Source organism: Salvelinus alpinus, chromosome 6, assembly GCF_045679555.1.
Source record: "Salvelinus alpinus chromosome 6, SLU_Salpinus.1, whole genome shotgun sequence".
Classification (NCBI taxonomy): Eukaryota; Metazoa; Chordata; class Actinopteri; order Salmoniformes; family Salmonidae; genus Salvelinus; species Salvelinus alpinus.
In genome coordinates this window covers 17,865,956-17,892,806 of record NC_092091.1, presented here as the reverse complement: position 1 = coordinate 17,892,806, position 26,851 = coordinate 17,865,956, and the positions used below count along the sequence as shown (strand labels likewise).

General features: G+C 42.9%; 1 long non-coding RNA gene across 2 annotated transcripts; it reads right to left on the bottom strand.

Moving 5' to 3' along the window:
- Positions 1–465: 465 nt before the first annotated feature.
- On the bottom strand, positions 466–25,091 carry LOC139578275 (uncharacterized). 2 transcript variants are annotated; one of them, XR_011675520.1, is made up of 3 exons: positions 24,639–25,091; positions 11,508–11,589; positions 466–1,815 (listed from the first exon to the last, which is right to left on the bottom strand). It is a non-coding gene; the product is annotated as an uncharacterized lncRNA (long non-coding RNA). The 2 variants fall into 2 exon arrangements; XR_011675519.1 differs by having other exon boundaries at positions 466–11,589.
- Positions 25,092–26,851: the final 1,760 nt, after the last annotated feature.

Here is a 26,851-nt window from a genome sequence, read left to right as displayed (position 1 = left end):
GGAACAGCGGTCTAAGGCACTGCATCTCAGTGCCAGAGGCATCACTACAGTCCCTGGTTTGAATCCAGGCTGTATCACATTAGGCCGTGGTTGGGAGTCCCATAGGGCGGCGCACAATTGGCCCAGCATCGTCTGGGTTTGGCCAGGGTAGGCCGTCATTGTAAATAAGAATTTGTTCTAAACTGACTTGCCTAGTTAAATTAAAATAGTATCACTGCTCTTCAATAAACTTTACATATCGGCCTCAAGGCCTTCGTCAGAGCTTTTGTGAGTTTATAAAAATTAGCACCCTTATGTAGACATAGCTCCACCCATATCCGTTCAATGCATCGAATGGGGTTGCAGTTTTTTCTCATCTTATTACCATGCACCTGCAAAAAATATATCCCAGATGTGTGACTGCCATTTGAATATTACCATTTAACAAATCCAAATCCACAGCAAAAAGAAAGACAAGGTACGGACGACATTTATAAAATAATACTTTTTATTACTCATTTGAATACATACAATTTCAAAGTTATCCAATAACATGTTAGCTACATGGTAATCATAGATTGTCAGTAGACTTTACCTGAAATGCTCCTGTGTCCTCTGGAGCTGATTAACAGATAGATAACTATTTTATACCTAGATACCTAAATAGATACCTATTTTCAATGCTAGATTATCATGTGGTGCCAACGGCGGCCTCTGCTGTTGTCTGGTGTAGTCTTGCTGCCCTTCAGGGAAGGCAGTAAGTTGTATAGTTATCTCCTGACGGGGCAAAATCACTACCCTGAAACCACACAACCTACTACCTCACCCCGTGCGAACATCCGAGAGGCAGAGCACTTTCATGGCAAAATAATACATATAGTATACAAAGAGCCAAAACAGAACCAAATGATGCATAGATACAATATACATGACATTACAAACATGTTATCAACCTGAATTAGTACATAATACATATTCCTATCGAGGTCCAAGTGACGAGAGCTCTGCAGAGATGATGGATGATATTACAGCCACCTCAGGAAAGACAGTAAGTTGTATAGTTATCTGACAGGAAGGGTAGGACCCTAAAACTATACAACCTACTACCTCACCCCAAAGGACAGTGATAGACCCGTCAGTCTACTCTGGTCCTCCAGTACCATGTTCCCAGTCAGCTAAGTCAGGAAGACAGCTTCAACAACACCTCAGTAAACACAGAAAAATGGTTAGAATTGAAACATAGTGAAAAGCAACCTGGTTCAAGCATTAATGTTGTAACTCTGCGTGCTGCACCGTTGGTTATGTTTCCTCGTTAAATTGTTGGGAGCAGAGTGTGGAACTTTCTTTCTTTCTTTTGTTTAGAAAGAATTAAACATAAGCACATAATCACAGATTCATTCACCTCTAACCAGTCTGACACAGAGATACTGGGATTGTCTGAAGTGTCAAGGGGACAGTTTTCCAGAAGTAAAAAGCATATTTAATAGAGAATCTCCATTTAAAGAGCTATTTAGTACAGGACTGGGCTTAATGTGTGTCCAGGAAACCTTTACTAAATGTATTCCTGGTAACTGGTGTACACTAGGCATTTCCCAGAGAGGAGTGAGTTTCCACTGGTGGACAGACAGACAGTGGGGTGGACTAGCTCAAGCCCTCAACCACATGTGCAGAGCAGTGCAGCTGCTGCTGTTAATGTTTCTCACCTGCTCCCTAATGCGCAGAAAGAGAGAGAGGAATACACTGGCCTACTGCCTCCTCCTCCTTCTTCCTCCTCCCCCCTCCTCCTTCTTCCTCCTCCCTCCATCATGCTCACAGCAGCTTGTCAGGTAGCTCTGTCTGAAAGGACCCAACAGGAAAAATCAGTTAGTTGTAGGCAAAACATCAACTTGAGCTTTGCCTTCTAGCAACAAAATGCAAGAAAAAGGTCATTGACGTACAGTAAATGAGTGTGTTTTCAATCAATTGCCTGGTGAAATGAAAATAAAATGCAATTTGTGTGTTAATGCATGAGTAAGCACCCAAGGACGAACACACATTCTCTCACTCACTGTCACAATGCCTGCTGTTCGGTCATATAATCCTGTTGGATGCGTTGCTATATCCCCTATGTCTGATAGGAGCAGGAGACTACAGTAGTACAGTACAGTAGTACAGTTGTACAATACAGTACTACAGTTGTACAGTAGAACAGTAGTACAGCAGTCCAGTAGTACAGTTGTACAGTAGTACAGTACAGTAGTGCAGTACAGTAGTACATTAAAGTAATACAGTAGTACAGTTGTACAGTAGTACATCAGTCCAGTAGTACTGTACAGTAGTACAGTTGTACTGTAGTATAGTACAGTAGTACAGCAGTACAGTAGTACAGTACAGTACTACAGTACAGTAGTACCGATGTACAGTAGTACGGTATAGCAGTACAGTAGTACAGCAATGCAGTAGTACAGTAAAGTAGTACAGTAGTACAGCAATTCAGTAGTACAGTACAGCAGTACAGTACAGCAGTACAGTAGTACAGCAGTATAGTAGTACATGAGTACAGTAGGACAGTGGTACAGTACAGTAGTACAGCAGTACAGCACAATAGTACAGTAGTACAGTACAGTAGTACAGTAGTACAGCAGTACAGTACGTTAGTACAGCAGTACAGTACAAAGCACAGTAGTATAGTACAGTAGCACAGTAGTACAGTACTACAGTAGTACAGCACAGTATGTCTTGAGAGGATCATTGTGTCTGCTCAGTAGTGAGGAGTATTTCGCCTGCATTATTAAACATAGCCTTGCTTACTGTTCTGGGATGTGGATCACTGGAGGCTTGGCTTCTAGGTACATACGCACGCACGCACGGACGCACACGCATACACTCACAAACTTACGCAGGCACACACACACACACACACACACACACACACACACACACACACACACACACACACACACACACACACACACACACACACACACACACACACACACACACACACACACACACACACACATTCACTTTACTGTAAAGGAGAGTTCTGGGTTCACAAGGTGAATACACTTGACCTTAGCTTTCTGACTTGACACTATCTTCTAATATGGCAGATGGCTGTTGAGTTTGATCCATGTTGTGATGGTAAAGGAATTGCAAAAAAAGCTACCGTTATGGAAACGACGAACAGAGAACGATAACTTCGCAAACTTTCCCCTGCTGGACGACTGTGTAAGTAAGATCGAAGATGTATCTGGAATCGGAGACATTTCTGTACCCGCGGAACTGAAGCAAGCAATTGCCACGCACTTAGATGAGCTTGCAAAGTCTCTCGACGGATACTTCCCTACAAGAGAGTCATATCCAGCATGGGTGAGACAGCCGTTCACGTTTAGTGTTGAGACAACAGATGTCAATGATGAATACCTCGATGAAATCATTGAAATTCAGCAGAGCCAGGTTCAACAGCAACTCTTCAGAACAACAACGCTTTCAACGTTTTGGTGTCAACAAATGGTAACGTACCCTGTTATTGCTAAGAAAGCTCTGGAGATTTTCATACCGTTTGTTACAACATATCTTTGCGAGCAATCCTTTTCGAGGATGCTGGACATAAAAACGAAGAAAAGGAACAGACTTTGTTGCGAAAATGACATGAGAGTGGCACTTGCCAAGGTGAAGCCGTGCATTTCTGAACTGGTCTCTGAAAGGCAACAGCAGAAGTCACACTGATTTGCAGTAAATATTCATTATTATGTTTTTGTTTTTGTGTGAAAATCATGTTTTGATGATTTTGTTCTTTGAACACACAGTGTTGATGTTGATGAACGGTTCATTTTGTGCACCAGTAAAATATATACCTATGTTTTGAATTTGAAAAAATCATATTTTATTTTTCCAATTAAGAAGGGTTCGGTGAATGCGCATATGAAACTGGTGGGGTTCAGTACCTCCAACAAGGTTAAGAACCACTGGTCTACAGGCAGAGGCTCACAGACCTGCCTCCTCCATTAGCTGTCTGTCTACAGGCAGAGGCTCACAGACCTGCCTCCTCCATTAGCTGTCTGTCTACAGGCAGAGGCTCACAGACCTGCCTCCTCCATTAGCTGTCTGTCTACTGGCAGAGGCTCACAGACCTGCCTCCTCCATTAGCTGTCTGTCTACTGGCAGAGGCTCACAGACCTGCCTCCTCCATTAGCTGTCTGTCTACAGGCAGAGGCTCACAGACCTGCCTCCTCCATTAGCTGTCTGTCTACAGGCAGAGGCTCACAGACCTGCCTCCTCCATTAGCTGTCTGTCTACAGGCAGAGGCTCACAGACCTGCCTCCTCCATTAGCTGTCTGTCTACAGGCAGAGGCTCACAGACCTGCCTCCTCCATTAGCTGTCTGTCTACAGGCAGAGGCTATTGGTGTGTGTGTGTGTGTGTAGTCCAGAGAGGTAACCAGGTGCAGACAGGAGGCATCCAGACAGACACGTCAGAGTGTTTAAAAAGGGAAGAATGGCTTCTTGGCCCCCTGGGTTAAGGGAGGGAGCAGGCATGGACATCTATTTATACCAGCCCAGAGAGAGGAGAGCAGAGAACAGGGAGGGGGTTGCCAGGCCAGGTCCAGTTACACATGGCTGGGCGGGGGGTGGGGATTCTGGTCAAAGTCAGACAGGCTGACCTCCCTATAACCTCTGGTGCTGATATGGGCCTTGTGTGGCGTCCTGGTTGTGCTGTAAATGTGTGTCTGTCTGTACATGTTGACGATATGATAGAAAAATCACATAAGTGCGATCCAGCGATCCAGCAAATCCTTAACCCTCACACCCAGAGCCAGAGTTAATATGGCCTGTATGGAAGTAGGATTAACCAAAGTTAGCTGATCTAGCACCAGTTAGCTGATCTAGCCCCAGTTAGCTGATCTAGCACCAGTTAGCTGATCTAGCCCCAGTTAGCTGATCTAGCCCCAGTTAGCTGATCTATCCCCAGGTAGCTGATCTAGCCCCAGGTAGCTGATCTAGCCCCAGTTAGCTGATCTAGCCCCAGTTAGCTGATCTAGCCCCAGTTAGCTGATCTAGCCCCAGTTAGCTGATCTCACACCAGTTAGCTGATCTAGCCCCAGGTAGCTGATCTAGCCCCAGTTAGCTGATCTAGCCCCAGGTAGCTGATCTAGCACTAGTTAGCTGATCTAGCCCCAGGTAGCTGATCTAGCACTAGTTAGCTGATCTCGCCCCAGTTAGCTGATCTAGCCCCAGGTAGCTGATCTAGCCCCAGGTAGCTGATCTAGCACCAGTTAGCTGATCTAGCCCCAGTTAGCTGATCTAGCCCCAGGTAGCTGATCTCGCCCCAGTTAGCTGATCTAGCCCCAGGTAGCTGATCTAGCCCCAGTTAGCTGATCTAGCCCCAGTTAGCTGATCTCGCCCAGTTAGCTGATCTCACACCAGTTAGCTGATCTCGCACCAATTAGGTGATCTAGCACCAGGTAGCTGATCTAGCCCCAGTTAGCTGATCTATCCCCAGGTAGCTGATCTAGCCCCAGTTAGCTGATCTCGCACCAGTTAGCTGATCTAGCCCCAGTTAGCTGATCTCGCACCAATTAGCTGATCTAGCCCCAGGTAGCTGATCTATCCCCAGGTAGCTGATCTAGGCCCAGTTAGCTGATCTATCCCCAGTTAGCTGATCTCGCACCAATTAGCTGATCTAGCCCCAGGTAGCTGATCTATCCCCAGGTAGCTGATCTAGCCCCAGTTAGCTGATCTCGCACCAATTAGCTGATCTAGCCCCAGGTAGCTGATCTATCCCCAGGTAGCTGATCTAGCCCCAGTTAGCTGATCTCGCACCAGTTAGCTGATCTAGCCCCAGGTAGCTGATCTAGCCCCAGGTAGCTGATCTAGCACTAGCCTCATCTTTGTAGAAGAACAATGGCCTCAGTCATTGCAGTGACAGGGCATGCAGCTGGGATCACCCAGAGAAGGGAGCTTTACCCTCCAGCTGCTTCTCATCACACGCACGCACACAAGCATGCACATAAACATGCACTCAGTAAAGGTCACAGTCCCACTACTACCCATAAGCCACCATGCTAACACCCTAACCCTATTACCCATGCATCTTCCTGGTGACCCAGAGGGCCTCTTGTCCATTAAGACAAGTCAACAGATCTGAAACGTCCACCCCTCTGCCTGCCGGCTGCCTCCTTCAGTTTGACGGTGCCCCAGCCCCTGGCCATCTGACGAGGCTAGCGCCTGCTGCAGAGTGCCCTGCCGACACAAAGCTGCATCTGTCGTAGGTCTATTAATAGAGGGTGGGACACATACATTTACATTTACATTTAAGTCATTTAGCAGACGCTCTTATCCAGAGCGACTTACAAATACCTCTCCTCTGCTCTCTCTCCCTGGCTCTGAACATTACTGGACCACTGGCTGGCAGAGTGGACAAACAGGAGGTGTACTACAGTACATACAGTAACCTTGACGAACAGGCTAGCAGCTAGGACAGTTAGCTACTACTGTGCAGTTATCTACTGTACTGTACCGTTAGCTATACAATTAGCTATGGTTAGATATAGCCGACAGTTAGCTACCATATAGTTAGCTACAGTTAGCTACTGTACAGTTATCTATACAATTAGCTATGGTTAGCTATAGCCGACAGTTAGCTACCACAGAGTTAGCTACAGTTAACTATTGTACAGTTCAAGCTTTTGCCAGGATAAGGTCTGCCATGTAAACCATTGCTATCAATACCAGCTAGCTGTATAATTAGTCATACATGACAACCATAAAATGCATTGATAAAGCAGACTAATGCATATCAGAGATAAAATAAAAACCTCTTGAGTCCAACTTGATTTTTCTTCAGCCCTGTGTGTGTGTGTGTGTGTGTGTGTGTGTGTGTGTGTGTGTGTGTGTGTGTGTGTGTGTGTGTGTGTGTGTGTGTGTGTGTGTGTGTGTGTGTGTGTGTGTGTGTGTGTGTGTGTGTGTGTGTGTGTGTGTGTGTGCGTGCATGGCTGTATGTGCGTGTGTGTGTGTGCATGTGGCAGTGCCAGTGAGTGTTAGCGTGAGATATGTGACCATGTTGCGTGGCCATCTGCTCTGTGTAACCATAAAGACACGGGCCCACCAGAGGCAAGGCAGCTTCACAGTATCATTTCCATAAGGTCTGGTCTGGGTATGGATGCATGGGGAAATGGGTGCTTATGTCTCTGGATAGATGATACACAGATAAGGCATGGTTAATGCGATATTTATAATTAATTCCACAAACACAATATGGAGGCCATTCTGTGTCATACTGGAGCCCATGGGCAGATTAGAGGAAGGAGAGTAAAGAGAGCGAGAACAGACTAAAGAATTGAGCTACAGTACGGGGGTGAGACTGTCTGTCCCCAAAGAGAGTGTGTCTGAAGGGTGTTCAACAGCCGAACACAGGCTTCTGTCTAGTCTATGTGGCTCTAGTCTATGTGGCTCTAGTCTATGTGGCTCTAGTCTATGTGGCTCTAGTCTATGTGGCTCTAGTCTATGTGGCTCTAGTCTATGTGGCTTCAGTCTATGTGGCTCTAGTCTATGTGGCTCTAGTCTATGTGGCTCTAGTCTATGTGGCTCTAGTCTATGCGGGCAGTAGCCTATAGGCTATAGATTCCCACATTGCTAAAAAGAGAGCACCATCTGAATTTGCTAACATTGCTAGTGAAGGAACGATGCACAGTTGTCTTAGCATAGATGAATACTTGCGAACATTAGAGAAATCACGGTGGCCGTGATTATTTCCTGTAACAAACTGCCCACTTTTTCTTGACACACCAATGGTATTTCTTAAAATAGGTCAATATCACCACCAGAGAGGTACATTTAAACCTCCAAATTCAAGGTTTACTTTTGTTCCTCTTCACTTGGTCTGTCTCAAGTGTAGAGTGCCAATATTGCATGATCGTCGCATCTTTGACTACATTTACATTACATTTAAGTCATTTAGCAGACGCTCTTATCCAGAGCGACTTACAAATTGGTGCATTCACCTTATGATATCCAGTGGAACAACCACTTTACAATAGTGCATCTAACTCTTTTAAGGGGGGGGGGGGTTAGAAGGATTACTTTATCCTATCCTAGGTATTCCTTAAAGAGGTGGGGTTTCAGGTGTCTCCGGAAGGTGGTGATTGACTCCGCTGACCTGGCGTCGTGAGGGAGTTTGTTCCACCATTGGGGTGCCAGAGCAGCGAACAGTTTTGACTGGGCTGAGCGGGAACTGTACTTCCTCAGAGGTAGGGAGGCGAGCAGGCCAGAGGTGGATGAACGCAGTGCCCTTGTTTGGGTGTAGGGCCTGATCAGAGCCTGAAGGTACGGAGGTGCCGTTCCCCTCACAGCTCCGTAGGCAAGCACCATGGACTAGGATAATTATGCTTAATTTGTAACCAAGTGGGAGGCAGAAATGCACCAGTTGTGAAGTCGTAAATACCAGTTGGATGCATTCACGTGCTTTGAACTCGTTGAGAAATGCCAATTTGCTAATGACCAACAAGCTGCGTAAACCATAAAAGCTCAGGATGATAAACAAGTTTCCCACAAGGAATCACCAGTTGTAGGGCTGTTCAAGTGGATTTTTTCCATTCGTTTGGGGTAAATTCCCACTTTCCACTTGGTTACGAATGCAGCACTGCTAACGTTACGTTTTTGCAAATATGACATAACTGTGGGTTCGAGACCCCTCGCTTTAAACATTTTTGTTAATATTAAGGAAAACACTGTTCATTACTTTTAATGCATATACAAGTTTAGTGTAGGGCTACACGTCTATGTATATAGCCTATACTATAGTAGCGTTGATTATTTATGTAGCAGTGTCAGTAGCCTATGTGTCGGGCTGCAAGATGCTCCGACAAGAAGCTCCTCATGAAATGGACAACAACGTCATCAAAACAAAGGAGACGATCGTGGACTTCAGGAAACAGCAGAGTGGAGAAGGTGGAAAGTTTTAAGTTTCTCGGCGTACACATCACAGACAAACTGAAATGGTCCACCCACACAGACAGTGTGGTGAAGAAAGCGCAACAGCGCCTCTTCAACCTCAGGAGGCTGAAGAAATTTGTCTTGTCACCTAAAATCCTGACAAACTTTTACAGATGCACAATTGAGAGCATCCTGTCGGGCTGTATCACCGCCTGGTACGGCAACTGCACTGCCCTCAACCGCAAGGCTCTCCAGAGGGTAGTGAGGTCTGCACAACGCATCACCGGGGGCAAACTACCTGCCGTGCAGGACACCTACAGCACCCAATGTCACAGAAAGGCCAAAAAGATCATCAAGGACAATAACCACCTGAGCCACTGCCTGTTCACCCCGCTACCATCCAGAAGGCGAGATCAGTACAGGTGCATCAAAGCGGGGACCGAGAGACTGTAAAACAGCTTCTATCTCAAGCCCATCAGACTGCTAAACAGCAATCACTAACTCAGAGAGGCTGCTGCCTACATAGAGACTCATTAGTCACTTTAAACAATGCCACTTTAATAATATTTACATATCTTACATTACTCATCTCATATGTATATACTGTATCTTATACCATCTATTGCATCTTGCCAATGCCGCTCGGCCATCGCTCATCCATATATTTATATGTACATATTCTTATTCCATCCCTTTAGATTTGTGTGTATTAGGTAGTTGTTGGGGAATTGTTAGATTACTTGTTAGATATTACTACACTGTCGGAACTAGAAGCACAAGCATTTCGCTACACTTGCATTAACATCTGCTAACCATATGTAGGTGACCAATAACATTTGATTTGATGATTTGATTCGATTTAATGCTTGTCTTCGAACCAAATAACACGTGTGTGACAGAGTCGATCATTAAACAAATGCATATAAAAGGTTATAGGCCTACATTTAGGTGTGCATGTCCATGTCATATAGCCTATGCGATATGATTATTTGGCCATGCAAAAGTGAAGAACGAGGTAGCTCCTTATTAAATTCATTCTTAATCTTCATTTTCAAGCTGTTGGCGGTAGGGTGTCCATTTTCAACACACTAACACAATGCATGTAATTCTAGATTTCAAAGGGGGAAAAAACTAATGTGAGATTCAAACCCTTGCCACAATCTGGACAATTACGTGGAGCTAGGCACTCTACACAAAGAGCTATTTGACCAGTCAGTCAAATGTGATGTAGTTGCTTTGATTATCAGAAAGTGCTGTTGGACCACGTCCAACTACGTTGACGATTTTAATTGGTTTGATACGGACACTTGCTGAGGTTAGCCTAGGGCTAAATGTGCAAGCTTATGTAACGGGAACAGCTAATGACGTGCAACTACGTCAACGATTTAAATTGGCTGATGCTTAAACTTAACCTTGAACTTAAACTTTTTCTAATGTTCGTAAGTATTGCCCCCATGGGTCTTTGAAGCTGTTTCCCACATTGCTAGAGAGATCAGATAAGGGGGGGTGTGGTTCCCTATAGCCGTGGTCTTAGGCCTAAGCAACATGGGATCTATACATCCCATGCATGTGTAATCGAATGCCTGGCATGTGCTGACTTCTAGAGCTGTAGGCAGTACATGGGGCTTGTACTGGGGGTGAGGTTGGGGTCAGGTTTGGAGCTGGGATTTGGGGCTTGGCTGAGGATGGGGCATAGGGCTTGTACTGGGGGTGAGGTTGGGGTCAGGTTTGGAGCTGGGATTTGGGGCTTGGCTGAGGATGGGGCATGGGGCATAGGGCTGGAACTGGGGCTGAGGTTGGAGCTAGGGCTGGGGCCTGCAACTACAACTAGGGCATAGGCATGGGCTGGGGCTGTAGCTCGGAGTAGGGGAAACAGTTAGGGATGTTGGAGAGAGCTAGAGCGGCCCCTGCTCCTATTCTTCTGCACTGAAAGCATGACAGGAAGGTTGTGTTTCCGGGCCAGGCACAGGATTGCTGGGGTAGTCAGGGCGGGGTACAGAGTGGGCTGGGGCAACTGCAGGCTGTAGCACATTTTGGGCCACTAGAAAATAACAATTTATGGCGTCTGCCCAAGGTCAGCTCTTCGAGAAGAGGAGCTGGGAAGGCTCCATAGGCACTGCTTGTTTGTATGCACTCAGTCAGTCAGTCAGCAATTAAACCTCCAATAAGAAATACCCACCCCCCCTAAAAAAAAGAAACTCTGGACTAGTGCCCTCCTCTTTTCTATGTCCTTTCTAGCCTAGCCTAGCCTCACCTATCCCTTCACTTGAACTCTCCCTCTCTCTCCCTCTCCTCTCATCTTGCTATCTGACAACTTTGACAGTAGCACACTAAATGGATGGGAGAGCTACAAGGAGCTGGAGGCAGAGAGCGGAGGCCATTTTGTAATGGCTCCAGGCACAGCAGAGAGATAGTGGTGGTCGACTATGAGGCCGAACTTCGTTTGCCCCAATGGATTCTAAAGATTAGGTACGGTGTGTTTGTGTGTGTGTTTCAATCACCTGCACTTGCTAATTGCTGTTTCAAATTAAGATGGGGGCAGTCATAAATACTAAACAAATCCAAATCTATTCAATATGATATAATATAAAATAGCTTACAATATGTTACTTACTGCTAGGGCCATCTGTCTGACCATGGGGTTCTCTGCTTGGCTAAAAGTCCTGTGCCATCGGCCGAGGCCTAAGTCATGCAGCCTAGAGACAGAGACAGAGAGAGAGAGAGAGAGAGAGAGAGAGAGAGAGAGAGAGAGAGAGAGAGAGAGAGAGAGAGAGAGAGAGAGAGAGAGAGAGATCAGTCTGGTTCCAGGGCCTCCAGTCTCTGTAGTATGTTGACTAATAAGCTCGCCCCACAGTCTCCCCATGGTCTCGCCTGGCTAAGGAAATTCATTAGTGAAGCAAGTACCACACCACACCCTCTCTGCTCACTCTGCTGAACACTGAATACACAGCAACTTTCTGTGCCGCATGACCAGTCAACACCAACACAATAACCTGCATCCTCACGAACACCAACACAAACACAAATCCCAGGAACACCACTAATACCAATACTAATGCTGACAACAACCCCAAGACTAACACCAACCCCCACACCACCACACCGGCCTCAATGGATCCATACTAACAAAGTCTGAGTTAACCCTGTGCTTAAACATTTCAGACCAACTATAGGAGCTGTTAGCATTCCCCATAGATAAACATGCCACAATTAGCCAGCCTTACTCCCACAAGACCTTGTGGAACAGCTAAACTTTGAATATGGATGATTTTCTATCTCTCGCTATAGCGCATATTGACCTATATTAAGATATTTGATTGGCTGGTGCGCTGCTACCGTCTACTTCAGTCATTGGTTGACGCGCTATTATAAGTGTGCACGCGTCACTCGTGGTAGCAAGGCGGCTAATTGTGACATGTTTTCCTATGGGAAAAGCTAACAGCTAATATAGTTGTTCTAAAAGGCATAGTATGGACCCAGCATGTCCACAGCCTGGTATTGTGTTATGTCACCGACTCGCTGCATATGAGTGTAAGTGTGTGTGTGTGTGTGTGTGTGTGTGTGTGTGTGTGTGTGTGTGTGTGTGTGTGTGTGTGTGTGTGTGTGTGTGTGTGTGTGTGTGTGTGTGTGTGTGTGTGTGTGTGTGTGTGTGTGTGTGCCTATGGATCTCCCATGTGAGAGCGAGTGTATGGCAGTGAAAAGGGGAGAGGTTGGAGGATGGGGCTGGTTACTTCAACTTCATAGTCTACTCTCCACAAAGCTAGGAGGAGAAGAGGAACCCTGTGGTAGCATCAGCTGTCCCTACTGGAACGGAGGAGAGGAGCACCAATTGCCAGCCTCCACTTAGCCGTGCTGCTGAAGGGTGATCATTCTATACAAGGGCACTACTTGCAGTTGGAGTACGTAGCCTTGTCGAGGCAGCCAGCGGTCTTTAATATATTGTTTTTAACGTTTGTAATTACAGTAGAGTGAACTGGTTCTACGCCAGTGCATGTTTATGGCCCTGATGTGAGTAACCCAACTCCTGTGACCACGGAGAAACATGGGTGGAGCAGAGGCAGTGGAACTTAATGTTCGACAGTTTACTAAAGTTGACTAATTTGAAACAGTTTACTAATTTGGAACCATGGAGTTACCGCAAGTCAGCACAAAGACAATAGCAGCACCGCCTCCATTATTCCAGCACCATTTTAACTTAAACATTTAAACATCATCAAATCAACAAGGCTATACTGTATATGCTTAGTGTAGTAGATTGATAACCAAACAAAGATACCAAAAACAACTTAGTACAATCAATGCTGCTAAATATCATGTGGCTGTCGAAGGGCTTGAAGAAGTAGGTGCCGACTGCAGAGGACAGGGGAGGACAGGGGACACTGAATGGCCCACATTCACCCTCTGAACGGCCCACACACAATCCATGTCTCAATTGTCTCAAGGCTTAAAAATCCTACTTTAAACTGTCTCCTCCCCTTCATCTATACACTGATTGAAGTGGATTTAACAAGTGACATAAATAAGAGATCATAGCGTTCACCTGGACTCACCTGGTCAGTCTAATGTTTTGTGTACTCAGTGTATGTGTGCTGTGTGGGTGAACCAAGACACACTGTAGGATGGCACAGTAATACACAACCATTTGAGCTATAAAGGCTTCACAAATAATGCCAAACTACTTTAATTGTATTCTTCAAACTGCAAGGAAGAACATTAGTCCATATTGGTTTTCTTTGCCTAGACAGTGTGAGAGGCTATTCACTTGTTCTATGACTACATGCATTTTCACAATAACTTTTACTATACAAATATGAACTATTTTTGCAATAAATTACATAAATGTCAATATCACCATCCAATAATTTACAAGGATGTACTAGAAATGTAATCAAGACATTACATTTACAGATATTTTGATCTTAGTAAATACACTCACTCAATTCACTATTCTACTAGCGCTGCTTCATTTGAGAAAATGGTGGTGAGAAGAGGAGGGACTGGAGTAGATGAAATACACTCTGCTCCAGTAGCCTACTTCTAACTTTACACTTCTGCAGAGTCTGCAATTTTTCTGTGACAAAATTGCCATGGTGATGACTGAGGCCAAAAAAGGGAGGGAATATATGAGTGCTGGAAGAAAAGCTAGGAGAGACTCTCAGCCCGAATGCTATCTGGAATATCGCTCAGCCTGGCAGGTACATAAAACAAGTATCCATCCAAACGATGCATACGATAGGGGCCTTTGGACGTGGTATACTACCGATTACAAACTCTCTAAAACATGACTATCTACTATCTGAAACTAGCCCAACTGCAAGAAACTAAGTACACACAAGTTTATTTTGCTGGTGATTTGATTCGCTCATTTGACCTTGCTCATTAGGTCTGCTGAGGTAAACTGATCGCGTGCAGGTCAAAGTTAAGACAAAAAGGCCTACACGGGGGACTTATAGTGTTGGGGAGGAATATCTACATCATCCCCAAACTCTCCCCCAGTCCAACATCATGTCATTATTACTGTGTTCAGCGTCTCTGCGGAGCTCGTGTGGTTTCATGGAGAAATTGCATGTGACGTCCCAGCTGACATCCCGATAAACGCAGAGAGAATGAAATGGCCCCCAATCCTCAGTGTTGAGCGACGTAATGGGCTAATGGCTTCCATGTGTGAGGAGAAAGGAGGGGAGAGGTAGGGGGTCTGAGGGGAAACCGTCACAGTCTCTGCTCTGCTCCGGCCTTCTCCGGCCCCAGTGTATTGTATAGAATCCTGCTTAATACTGAGACTAGAGGACCGGTGGTGGTCACTGTTACCCACTCTTTAGTCTATAGTCTCCTTCACCCTCAGTGCTGTAAGCCTGGTAAGCTAGTCTACACAATATATAACTGAGCCGGCAGCCCAGCCAATTCATTCACATGGCAGGATATACTTGAACTCTACAATTGCCAGATTAATAAAACATAAATGGTACTGAAAACAAACAAACAAAGAACATACATTTAGGAACATTGTTGACCGCTGGATTCTGTGTATTTAATAGCTAAATACTGGTCGTCCCTGGTGACTCACTGGTCAGTACGATACTGGTCTAAGAACCATGGTTGTTCCTCCTATCAACTAAATGTCATAACAGTAAGAGTTGAAAATCTGAGTCCATTTAGATTCTTCTAACTAGTAGTGACTTGTTTCAGCTGATGATCAACGAACCACAGTGTTAACTTATGCAATCTGTCAGTTACATAGAATCTGGCTAGGTGGAACTGCAAGCTCATCATATTCCTATGTGTATGGGGATATAGGCCTACATACAGCACAGGGTTAACTCTTCAAAAAATATAGTCTACTTATCTAGGCCTAAGTATCGTCACAAAACCTGTAAAGTAAGATATTGTACATCATACTGTACTCATATCTATACTCATATCAAATACATTTACATTTACATTTAAGTCATTTAGCAGACGCTCTTATCCAGAGCGACTTACAAATACTGTACTCATATCTACACTCATAGGCAGGGGCGGCAGGTAGCCTAGCGGTTAGAGCATTGGGCCAGTAACCGAAAGGTCACTAGATCGAATCCCTGAGCTGACAAGGTAAAAATCTATCGTTCTGCCCCTGAACAAGGCAGTTAATCCACTGTTCCTAGGCTGTCATTGTAAATAAGAATTTGTTCTTAACTGACTTGCATAGTTAAATAAAGCAAAAAAATATATATCAAATACTGTACTCATATCTAGCTGAGGAAATAGGCACATGGCTGCAATGGACATTTGTAACACCAACAGCTAGCCAAAACCTAAATAAAGCTCTACCCAGCGTGGCCAATTTTAAAGCTACATTGTTTTATATTCGTAACTCCTAGATTGAAAATGACACTAAACACTGGACTGCATTTAGGCTTACTGGTCTGCTGATCAGATTAAATAAAACATTTAAAAAATGATACAGTGCACTAAATGTCAAAAGGAGCAGGGGTGCATGTCCCCCCCACATTCTGAAATTGCATTTTTGTCCCCCCAGTTTTATCATTGAAATGTGTTACAAAACTAGGCAACGGTGTGCTTTAGCACCCGTCAGACGCCCCCTCGTGGTCGGGTAGGCTGTTTGAAGTGTTTATCTGACTGGATAAAAATAAATAATGGATGTCCCCCCACGTCTAAAACCAAGTTGATCTTCAACTAATACTAGTTGAACCAGTCAAATCATTTCTAGCTTCGTTATTGCAGAAATTGAATTTGTGGTGAGCATTTTGGTTCAATGATGGCCACCATCCTCAGATCTGTGCTTAACAGCTGGAATGAAACATATTGGATGGAAATCACTAATACTACAACCTCTGTAATGAACAGAAATCAAATTATTCTAAATACCAATTTCTCCATTTAACAAATTAAGCAAAGTACTGGTGGTTTATGGTTATGTTGTGCTGGTGGATGCTTCACTTTCAGAATGAGTACCATTGGTAAGAATACATTGAACAATGTGTCACATGAGTCAAACCACAGACTCAGAGCCACAAAAGACCATTTGGGTAAAAATACACATCATATGCTGAAACCTAGCTACTGTGGACAAAATGTAGGCCTGTCAGCACAGGGTTACATTTATTTCAACTTTTTTCCAGCCATTGAGCATCAATCCAATTTGCTCAGGACAAACATACTTTTCAGATTAACACATATTTCTCAATAAGCAAAAAGTTATGTGTTGAAATGAATTATGATTTCCAGTGTCGTAGGAATTATGAATCCGAATTGTACAGTAGGCCTATTCTTTACACTAAGTAACAATGTACACATTGCACTAGGCTTGCGATGCCAAACAAGATGCTAATCTCCTTCTTCCACCAAAATCTATTTAATCAACTGAGAATGAATGGTTTTATTGTGACAACTAAATTCAGTAAGAATTACAAACTATTGGCAACAATTAAATAGCATTAGCTGAAATGTGGGCGCCAATATAAAGTAGTCTATATTTCCAAACCCTGAGTTACTACTAAAGACCCATATTAACTTAAACAGAGATATATACATATTTGACTAATGATAGACAAGCAGAATTGTGATGACTGTGAATTATTTACTAGGGATGTACTATATCGGTGAACATATCAGAATTGGCCGATATTAGCTAAAGATGCCAACATCGGTATCGGCCCGATGTCTAGTTTAAAACCAATGTGCAAAACTGATGTCAAAGTTGATGTGCATACCTATATAACGTAGGTACATGACGTAATGACGCCACGTAAAAAGTTGTGCTACACGTGCAACACAGCATTCCTAAACTAGCCCACAATGCCTACTGTGTGGATCGAGCAGTCAACAAGTCGATCAGTCATTTGAAAAAGTAAGAATTTCTGCGAGACAACTCAAAGGCGTAATCCATTAACGTCAAGATAATGGAATTCACTGCCATTGACAATCAACCGTTCTCTGTCGTGGGTGATGTTGGCTGTTGCCGACTGTTTGAGCACCGGTATACATGTTGCCCGCTGAGTTACACAGTAATAGCGTCACTGCTATTAGCTTCATGACATACTATGGAACGCCGTTTGGGTCATTGCGTGTGTCAAAAAAGATACACGTCAAATAACTGCAAACTGCAAAAATCACTAAAGCTGGAGACTCTTACCTCCCTCACTAGCTTTAAGAACCATCTGTCAGAGCAGCTCACAGATCACTGCACCTTTACATAGCTCATCTGTAAATAGCCCATCCAACTACCTCATCCCCATACTGTATTTATTTATTTATCTCGCTCCTTTGCACCCCAGTATCTCTATTTGCACATTCATCTTCTGCACATTCTACCATTCCAGTGTTTAATTGCTATATTGTAACTACTTTGCCACCATGGCCTATGTATTGCCTTACCTCTCTTATCCTACCTCATTTGCACATGCTGTATATAGATTTTTCTACTGTATTATTGATTGTATGTTTGTTTATTCCATGTGTAACTCTGTGTTGTTGTATGTGTCGAACTGCTTTGCTTTATCTTGGCCAGGTCGCAGTTGCAAAGGGGAACTTGTTCTCAACTAGCCTACCTGGTTAAATAATGGTGAAATAAAATAAATAAAAATAACACTATATGACGACATTCTATAATAGAACTGTGTTATTTGACGTGTCAAATTAAAAGCTTATTTAACGTGTCAAATAGTGTTATTTGACACGTCAAATAACACAGTTCTATTATAGAATGTTGTGTTTTCTGAATTTGCACGTGCAAGCCAAGCGCCACCACTACTATCAGTAGCACTGTCAAACCTGTACAAAAAAAGTCTGCAAACAAGCAAACACCGGCCACGAACGATGTGTTTACAATACCGCGGTGGTAATAAAGCATTATTTGTTTGACCACAAGTTCTGGGGAAGCTAGCTTTAGCTTGGTACCTAGCTAGCACCAATACAACCAGCTTCAAAAAACAAAGACCAGTAGAAACTGCAGTCATTTTCATTATTCTTAGCAATGATTTAGGAATCCTTGTGAGTAAGTATTAGCTAGGTAGCCACTTGTTGTTCGCCTATTGAAATTGAACTTCAGTTCATGAAAATAAATAGCTTGTCAGCTACTTAACCCTGTTTCCCAAAGCTAACATTATAAGCAGCCAGCTAGCTTCATCTGGCTAGTGACGCTCGACCGGACCGGATTATGTGTTGTGAAGCTAGACACAATAAGGATCAGGCGCAATAGTGGAATTTGCAGTTTGCCAACAAAATAAAGGTACCTCTTTGAAAGTAATGCAGAAGGTTACAATTGGTGGAATATTGGTGGAATTGGTGGAATATTTAGACTAGATAATGTTAAACAAGGTTGGAATGTGAAGCAATGAAATGGGGTATCAGTGTACTCGGTGATGCCCACAGAACACAACTGTGAAGTGTTTACGCAAATATTAGCGTTGTAGCTCTAATCGCAGGACTGTGACCATGTGAAATCACCTCCCCAGTCAGCCTATTGTGTGTCTTGACATTCATATTGCACTGTACAGCTTTACCTAAGGATTGGGGATCAATGAAATGGGGTATCAGTCTACTCATACCTAAGATATTTTTTTCCCAACATCCTCCTCAGAGTTATCAGACTCCAAAACATTCACACAGTATTGTTTTTCCTCTGGAATAGTGTTCAATACACATAGGTTGACAATAAATATGGCTCAATTCACAGTTGTTTCAGAGTCCCGGCAATAAGAGCTACAACGCTGATGTTCTCTGGGTGTCACTGAGGAGACTGATACCCCATGTCATTGATCCACAATCCATAGGTAAGGCTGTACAGTGAAATAAGTATGCCCCCAATGCAATTCTAAAGTATAATACTTCCAGTGTGATTTCAACAGGTTTTGGTCAAATTAACAAATTATTGTCTTTTGTTGATTTTATATAACAACATTCCAATCTCGTTTAGCATGATCTATTCAATTATGGCATAATTCTACTATTTGTATTCATTTGTATCATTTGCATGACATACTTTTATTTTGAAGACAAACCGCAAAGTCCACTATTGTGGCTAATCTTTATTGTGGCTAGCTTCACATAGATGGGTCCGCCCACCGTTAATCAAATAAGAACAGTATCATAAATGAGGGTTATTTTAGATGATGACACTTAGCTAGATAGTTAGCTAGCTAACTATAGCTACTGAAACAGATTATTAGCTTTTTTTATGACCAACACTGTAGGTGCGCGAGACAACTAGTGATAGTGTAATCAATGTGTAATAACTACGAAAAATGTATAAACGTGTTCAATTATTATGTGACGTGCAGTCATATTCAGGTCCTGATTGGTCAACAAGCTTATTTGACACGTCAAATAGTATTATGTGACACGTCAAATAGTATTATTTGACACGCAAAGACCCAAACAGCTTTCTATAGTATGAGAAATCCAGGTTGAGAATGAAATGACTGAACAAATGAACAATAAAACAGCACAGCAAGTAAGTGAAAGAAATAGGTTTGATTATGTTTTACTGGTAATGGGGACATACATAAATGCCAACAAAATAACTTTTTGGTCAGTGTGTGTGTGTGTGTGTGTGTGTGTGTGTGTGTGTGTGTGTGTGTGTGTGTGTGTGTGTGTGTGTGTGTGTGTGTGTGTGTGTGTGTGTGTGTGTGTGTGTGTGTGTGTGTAACCTTTATTTAACTAGGCAAGTCAGTTAAGAAAAAAATGATTATTTACAATGACGGCCTACCCCAGCCAAACCCGGACGACGCTGAGCCAACTGTGCACCGCCCTATGGGACTCCCAATCACGGCCAGATGTGATACAGCCTGGATTCGAACCAGGGACTGTAGTGATGCCTCTTGCACTGAGATGCAGTGCCTTAGACCGCTGTGTCCATGTGTGTGTGTTAACTATTTAACTGTACTAGAATGCTTAAAAGGCCGCAAAAATGTTAAACATCGGATATCGGTATCGGCCAAAAATGTCATAGCGGTGCATCCCTATTATTAACAGTTGAAAATGATATTTTTCTAGTACAGGTGAATTGGATTGATCACACTCGTTCTAACTACTCAGAAGTGAATCTCAGTCCAAATGATTTTTGTAATGAAAAATATGAGCTGATCCAATAGAGAAGAACAAAGCTAACATAGACTATAGTTATCAAATATATATATATATATATTACTGTAATGACCATGTAATGACCATGTAATGAGTCTCTCTCTCACACACACACACACACACACACACACACACACACACACACACACACACACACACACACACACACACACACACACACACACACACACACACACACACACACACACACACACACACACACACACACACACACACACACACACACACACACCTACACACCTAATTTCTATCCTACAATTCTGCGAAAAGCCTTGATCTATATTATTTCTCCAAATGTATCAAAATAAAACACAATATATTAACAAAAGGGGATAAGAATATACTGCACGTTTTAGGGGATCACACCTGTTTTCATTTAGCTGTGGTGCACCAACAAATTGTTGACCCCACACCCAAAACATTTTTTTGCGGGATGGAAAAAAACACCTTCAGTGTGAACTGAAATAACTAAAACCAGACAGAAAGTTTGTAGAAAATATAATTTACTTATATATTTTTCAATAATATAATTTTGAGAACTCGAAATCGTCAAAATAAAAAATAAAAATGATTAAACCAATAAAAGAAAACATTGAATTTAGGAGTACTTTTGGCATGGCGGCATTACCAACCGGGTACGCAGGGCACATGCTTGGGGTCACAATTGATTTTGTTATAATGTTTCTGCATAATAACACAGATTTAGCCATGGAAAAATGTGTAGAATTGCTGAAAAATGTGTTTTAAAATGTCGCTTTTTTTCTCTCAGCCCCATGGAATTCTATAAATGTAGAAAATGTTTGATCCAGAAAAAAACGTACTTATTTCTAATAGCACACTGCCTGATAATATCCTGTAGTACGGTGCCATGGAAAGACTATGGTAAAAGAGTTATCCCTAAAATATTGTTTTGGGGGGGATTATAGATTGATGGTGTCGGCATAATTCGATTTTCATTATATTTTGGAGTAATCTTCTTTTAAAAAGTCAACAGAAATGACCTTCTCACAGTCATTCTACAAAATAATTAACCCGAGAGGGGGAGGGACACAATTTCTATTTTCAACGAGGATCAAATGTCTACTGGAATTGTCCGTATAGTTTTTCAGTTATTACGTTTAGCATCACCGTACAAAGAGCAGCACTTTACATTCTAGCAGCATACCGTCACTGCTGCATTGGATGTGCCTATTTGCCTTGTATTGTTTATGTATTTGAATGACTGTACACAACACGGGACAGCGTCCTGGTAGCTAGTGATTCAAATTTTGTTCAGTTTTCTTAAAAAGATGTACTTTACAGGACAGTATATGAGATGCAACTCGTCTTTTAAAAAAAGAAGGAACTGGCTACTTGTTAGTATACTATCAAAGCACTTTGCATTAACAGTAATCGATTTCTATTACGTTTTGTCAAAATATCTCTTTGTAATGAAAATATAACACAGTAGACCTATTCTGTGTAGCTATGAAAATAATCAAAATCAAACATCAAAGTAGGGGCCTTTGAATAAAGTATTTCATATATAATCCAATCACTTGATTTCACTATCTGTTACAAGCCACACCCCACTGGGCAAAACCTGGTTGAATCAACATTGTTTGTCATGTCATTTCAACCCCACAACATTTTTTTGATGACTTTGAATCAACGTGGAAAACTGATTGGATTTGAAAAAAAAGTCATCAACGTAAGGGAATTTCCCAAAAGAAAATTTACCCAACTTTTAACTTAAATCCAATGATATGGTGACATGTTTTGTTGATTTCACATTGAATTCACATTACTTAACAACCCAACCAAATGCAAACCAAAACTAGACGTTGAAATGACGTCTGTGCCCAGTGGGACAGCACTATAACAAACTACTCCTCAGTTTGGTTTCCCTGCAAATACAGATATGATGTTGAAATGCTATGGCATCTGTAGGACCAGCATCACTACATCCCAGTGAAAATGCAAGTTCAAGTACAAATGCTCAAGTACAAATACACAGACTTGCCGGGGGCATTCTTTTTGCAACACAATAAGTATGTTGTCTGCTTACATACAGTTCACAGATACACACACAGTCATGTAATAAGGCAAGATAGTTAACTATCAAGTTAGCAACATTTATTCAATGGTTAATTATTAGAAATTGACAGGAAATAATCATTTTCACATTTTCGGTGCAGCTTTACACGTTCTACCGGCCTGTGTGTGTGTGTGTGTGTGTGTGTGTGTGTGTGTGTGTGTGTGTGTGTGTGTGTGTGTGTGTGTGTGTGTGTGTGTGTGTGTGTGTGTGTGTGTGTGTGTGTGTGTGTGTGTGTGTGTGTGTGTGTACAGTACATGCGCACAGTTGTGTGCTGAGTACGCTCAAATCTTCTTTGTATCTGTGTGTACCTACCATACAGTATACTAGACTACAATGCCCATACGTGAAGGAAGGGCTGTCCGGGATCTATTATTGGGCAGGTATAGTGTTACAAAGAGAGAGAGAGAATGAGAAAGAGAGAGAGAGAGAGTGAGAGAAAATACTGCAAACCATCTGCCCCTCCACATGCAACAGAGTTAGCTACCCCTGGAAGACTGCAATCCCCGCCAAAAAAGGCCTCAGGGGCGGGGTGGCTCACTCAACTGCCAGCCAAATTCATGCACTATCGGGGGTTAGCAAGTGGGCACATACAGGATATCCGTGGATAAATCAGCCCTACCTTCATGACCGTAAAGTTCCATATATGTAATGGATTGAATGCAAACTACTATAGAAGCCTGTCAGTACAGGCCTCCCGCTCATCATTTGAGAATGTGGATAGGAGGTAATAAGGCCTATGTTTTTTATCAATCAACAAATTCACTACACAATAGTGCAAGTTCAAAGTCTAATGTAGCCTGATTCCTGTTCTTCATGAAAACCATGAAATACTGCTCATAACCTCACAGATAGGCATTTCACATCATTGAGGAAAAAGCGTGTATACTCAGTTTGATTGTCCATGAGACAATTAAGTGAAATATTGCAGTTATTATAATGATATGATAATTACTTACAATTTAAGGGTACTGAGTGTAATCTGCTAAAATTACATTTTGTGCCAACAACATCTAATATGTAGTATGAATTAATATTATCGCTAGATAATTACCTTCTCATTTATTTCAGCGCTGCTAAATGTATCACAAAATGACAGCAACCATATTATAATGAGTAGATCCCGACACACTGAATAAGTGTGAAATTCTAAATTAGAAGGAAATAATTGTCAGTCAGATTGACTTATTTGCTTCAATATTAGCTTAAGATCTGTAAAGAGATTATCATTTATCCAAGGGAAATGTCTGTGCATTGCAGGGATGTGACTTGTTACTATTTGTTTATAATTGCGATTGTGTATTGAAAATGTATGTATTTTGTAGGTATGTATGCTGCTGTGCAGAGAAGAATAAGGGATATGAGAAAGGCACACGTGCCTTCTCCTGTTGCTCAAAATAACCTTGTAGAAGAAATCCATTGTATCAGTTTAAATCAAGTCTTCGATGAACAACAAATGAGCCTGTAAATATGGCAAAATTAGAATAACTCATAATTCCAACACCAAACTGAATTTACATAGATTTTTGACCAAATTGGGTACCACAATGTATCACTCCACACACATTGTCACCTAACCCAAAACCGCATCACTCACACTAAACATCTCCACAAACGTGGCCTTCCACAGACCCAATGATTACCACGAAATCAGATTAACTTGGCAGTAATCAACGCACCATTAAAGGATCCCTCTGGTTTTAAGAAAACCCCAGATTTTTCTAGATTTTTAGTGGAAGTCACAGTATTATACTTTTTGAGTTTGAGTAGTAATATATATATATGTAGTAATTTGCCATGAATTAAACAATTTCATAACAAACATAAAGTAGTACCTTTGTGCAATACACGACTATATGCAATGGCTTCCGATTGCGTTTTTTAATTGACCATGTGCATCAAAATCAAAAAGAAATAGATAAAAACTACAGTGCGTATGAAGTCCATTATTTTGTACAAAGGCTACAAAGAGTAATAAACATAAATTATACTAAAGGGAATTCAACACATGTACACAATGAATAGACTCACACACTCACACATAGAGAAACAGGTATTACCTACAGATATTCCACAGTAGAGGCGATTCCGAAACATTCCGAATCCGGAGGTGAAATTCTAAGCAGGTTCTCTCTTCTTCTCTTTTTTTCCTGCAGGATCCACATACAGTATCTGTTGAGGAGAACAGAAAGCCATCATCCTCTGTGTCCCTGGCAGCTCTGGTAGCTAGGCAGGCAGGCCCAGTGACTCTCCAGGCAGTCCCTCTCGTAGCCCAGCAAAGACCCACGGCCGCTGCTACCACGCCTGGCCGCCATGGGCTGGGCCCAGGCCTGGCGTGCCTGCAACAAAAGGAGGCCATGAGGCTGTCTGGAAGGCTCCAGCTAAGCCGTCTGCTAGTTAACAAGTCTTTGAATGAGGAATGTTAGCAAACAGACAAACAGCATGTCTGATGCATGCAAATAGCACAACCAGTCCAATCACAGCCTTGGCTGCCCACATGAATAATTCAGCAGTCTGAAAAAGGAACCCCACTCCCTCCCTCCCTCCCTTCCCTCCCTTCTTCCCTCCCTCTGTCTTCCCAACTCGAATGTGTTCGTTACCAGACTAAGTGCAGTTACAGTAAGTATTCAAACCTCCATTTCCCAAGCTGTCTCAGCCCCTGAAATCAGTTATAATACTTAACTCAATCATGCATCGGTGCCACAAAATCACGGTCACTTCTTATGTTTTCGCTGAAAAAAAATATAAAAAAATAATCAGCATTATTCTGTCATTTTTTGGGGGGAGGCACCTGTCCCAGAAAGAGCTCCAGCCCAACATATCATTCAAAAGAGAGGGAGAGAGAGAACAAGGGAGGGAAAGAGAGGGTGCGAGAGGGAAAGACACAGTGAAAGCAAGGAAGAAGAGGAAGGTGCAGTACTTTTAGGTGAGAGAGTTTCTGGCGCTCACAAAGAGCATGTCTTTAACACGCAGATGTGCAACACGCTCAGAGACTGAACACATTCTCCTGCTTGTCACCCACAGACAGTCACTAGGAGGAAGAGTGTGAAGAAGAGGGCTTAACCCAGCAGAAATGGAATGGCGCCCATACGCACACATCTCCAGGAGGAAGAAGGCCCATCACGTGGCGGGAGACAAAAACGACGAAACAACGACAAAAATAAGATGATATTTAAAAGAAACGCCAACAGAAACTCTTTCACATAAAAATACACAACTCTGGGTAACAATGCAGATAAAAAAATAACACCATATAGGAGATATAACAACATGATACAAACTGCCGCAAAAATCGGCACGCAAAACTATGAAAAGGCCCCAAAAAAGCATCTTGTTGCCAGGTTTTTGCCGAGCCACTGTGCAGATAGTTGGAGGCAGAGGGTTAAAATCCAGCTAGTAGTAAAAAATGTCCCTCTGTGGAAGGGCGGGCTGTGGGGAGGCCCTGACTGCAGGAATAGCAGCAGACTTCTTTTCTTTTTCTTTTTTCTTCCCCACAGAGCCTGAGTCTCTCCCTTGCATGCAGCTGGAGCTGAGAGAAGGGGAGCGAGCGAGAGAAGAGAGGAGGAGAGAGGAGAGGAGGAGAGAGGAGAGGAGGAGAGAGAAGAGGAGCGAGGATAGAGGAGAGGAGATAGCAAGCGCAGAGTGAAGGAGAGAAAATCTCAAGTGATGATGAAATAGGAGGTGCGGCGGAGCGCGAGAGTCAGACACTTCTTGATCACACGTCCAACACGGCAAGGAACTGTATTTGCACTTGAGAGGGAGGGAGAGAGAATGAAGGAAGGGAGATGGAGGCCGAGAGGGAAAGAGAGAGAGAGAGAAAGAGAGAGAGGGGAGAGAGAGTGGGAGGGCGGAAAGCAGGCAAGGGTGGGAGGGGGTAGAGGAGGAAGAATGACACAGAAATCCACTCCTCCAGCAGTGCGCAGACGCAGTGCACACACTCACGCCATACTAGCACACGCTACACCCCGGCAATCAACTACAGAGAAGAGCAGAAATAAGAGAGAAAAGAGAGAGAAAATAGAGAGAGAGAAGGAGAGAGATAAAAGAGAGAGGAGAGAGAAAAGAGAGAGAAAAGAGAGGGAGAAAAGCGAGAGAAAAGAGATCAACAGACAAACACTCAGAGTGGATAAGGAACTTGAAATATGCAACACTTCTGAGAGCAGGTTAAATGATTAACCTTATCTGGTACAGTACATTAGAGTACTATAGCGCTCTCTCTGTCGTCAAGCTGCAACAGCCTGTCTGGATCACATTCTGCAGCCAGCCACGACTCAAAG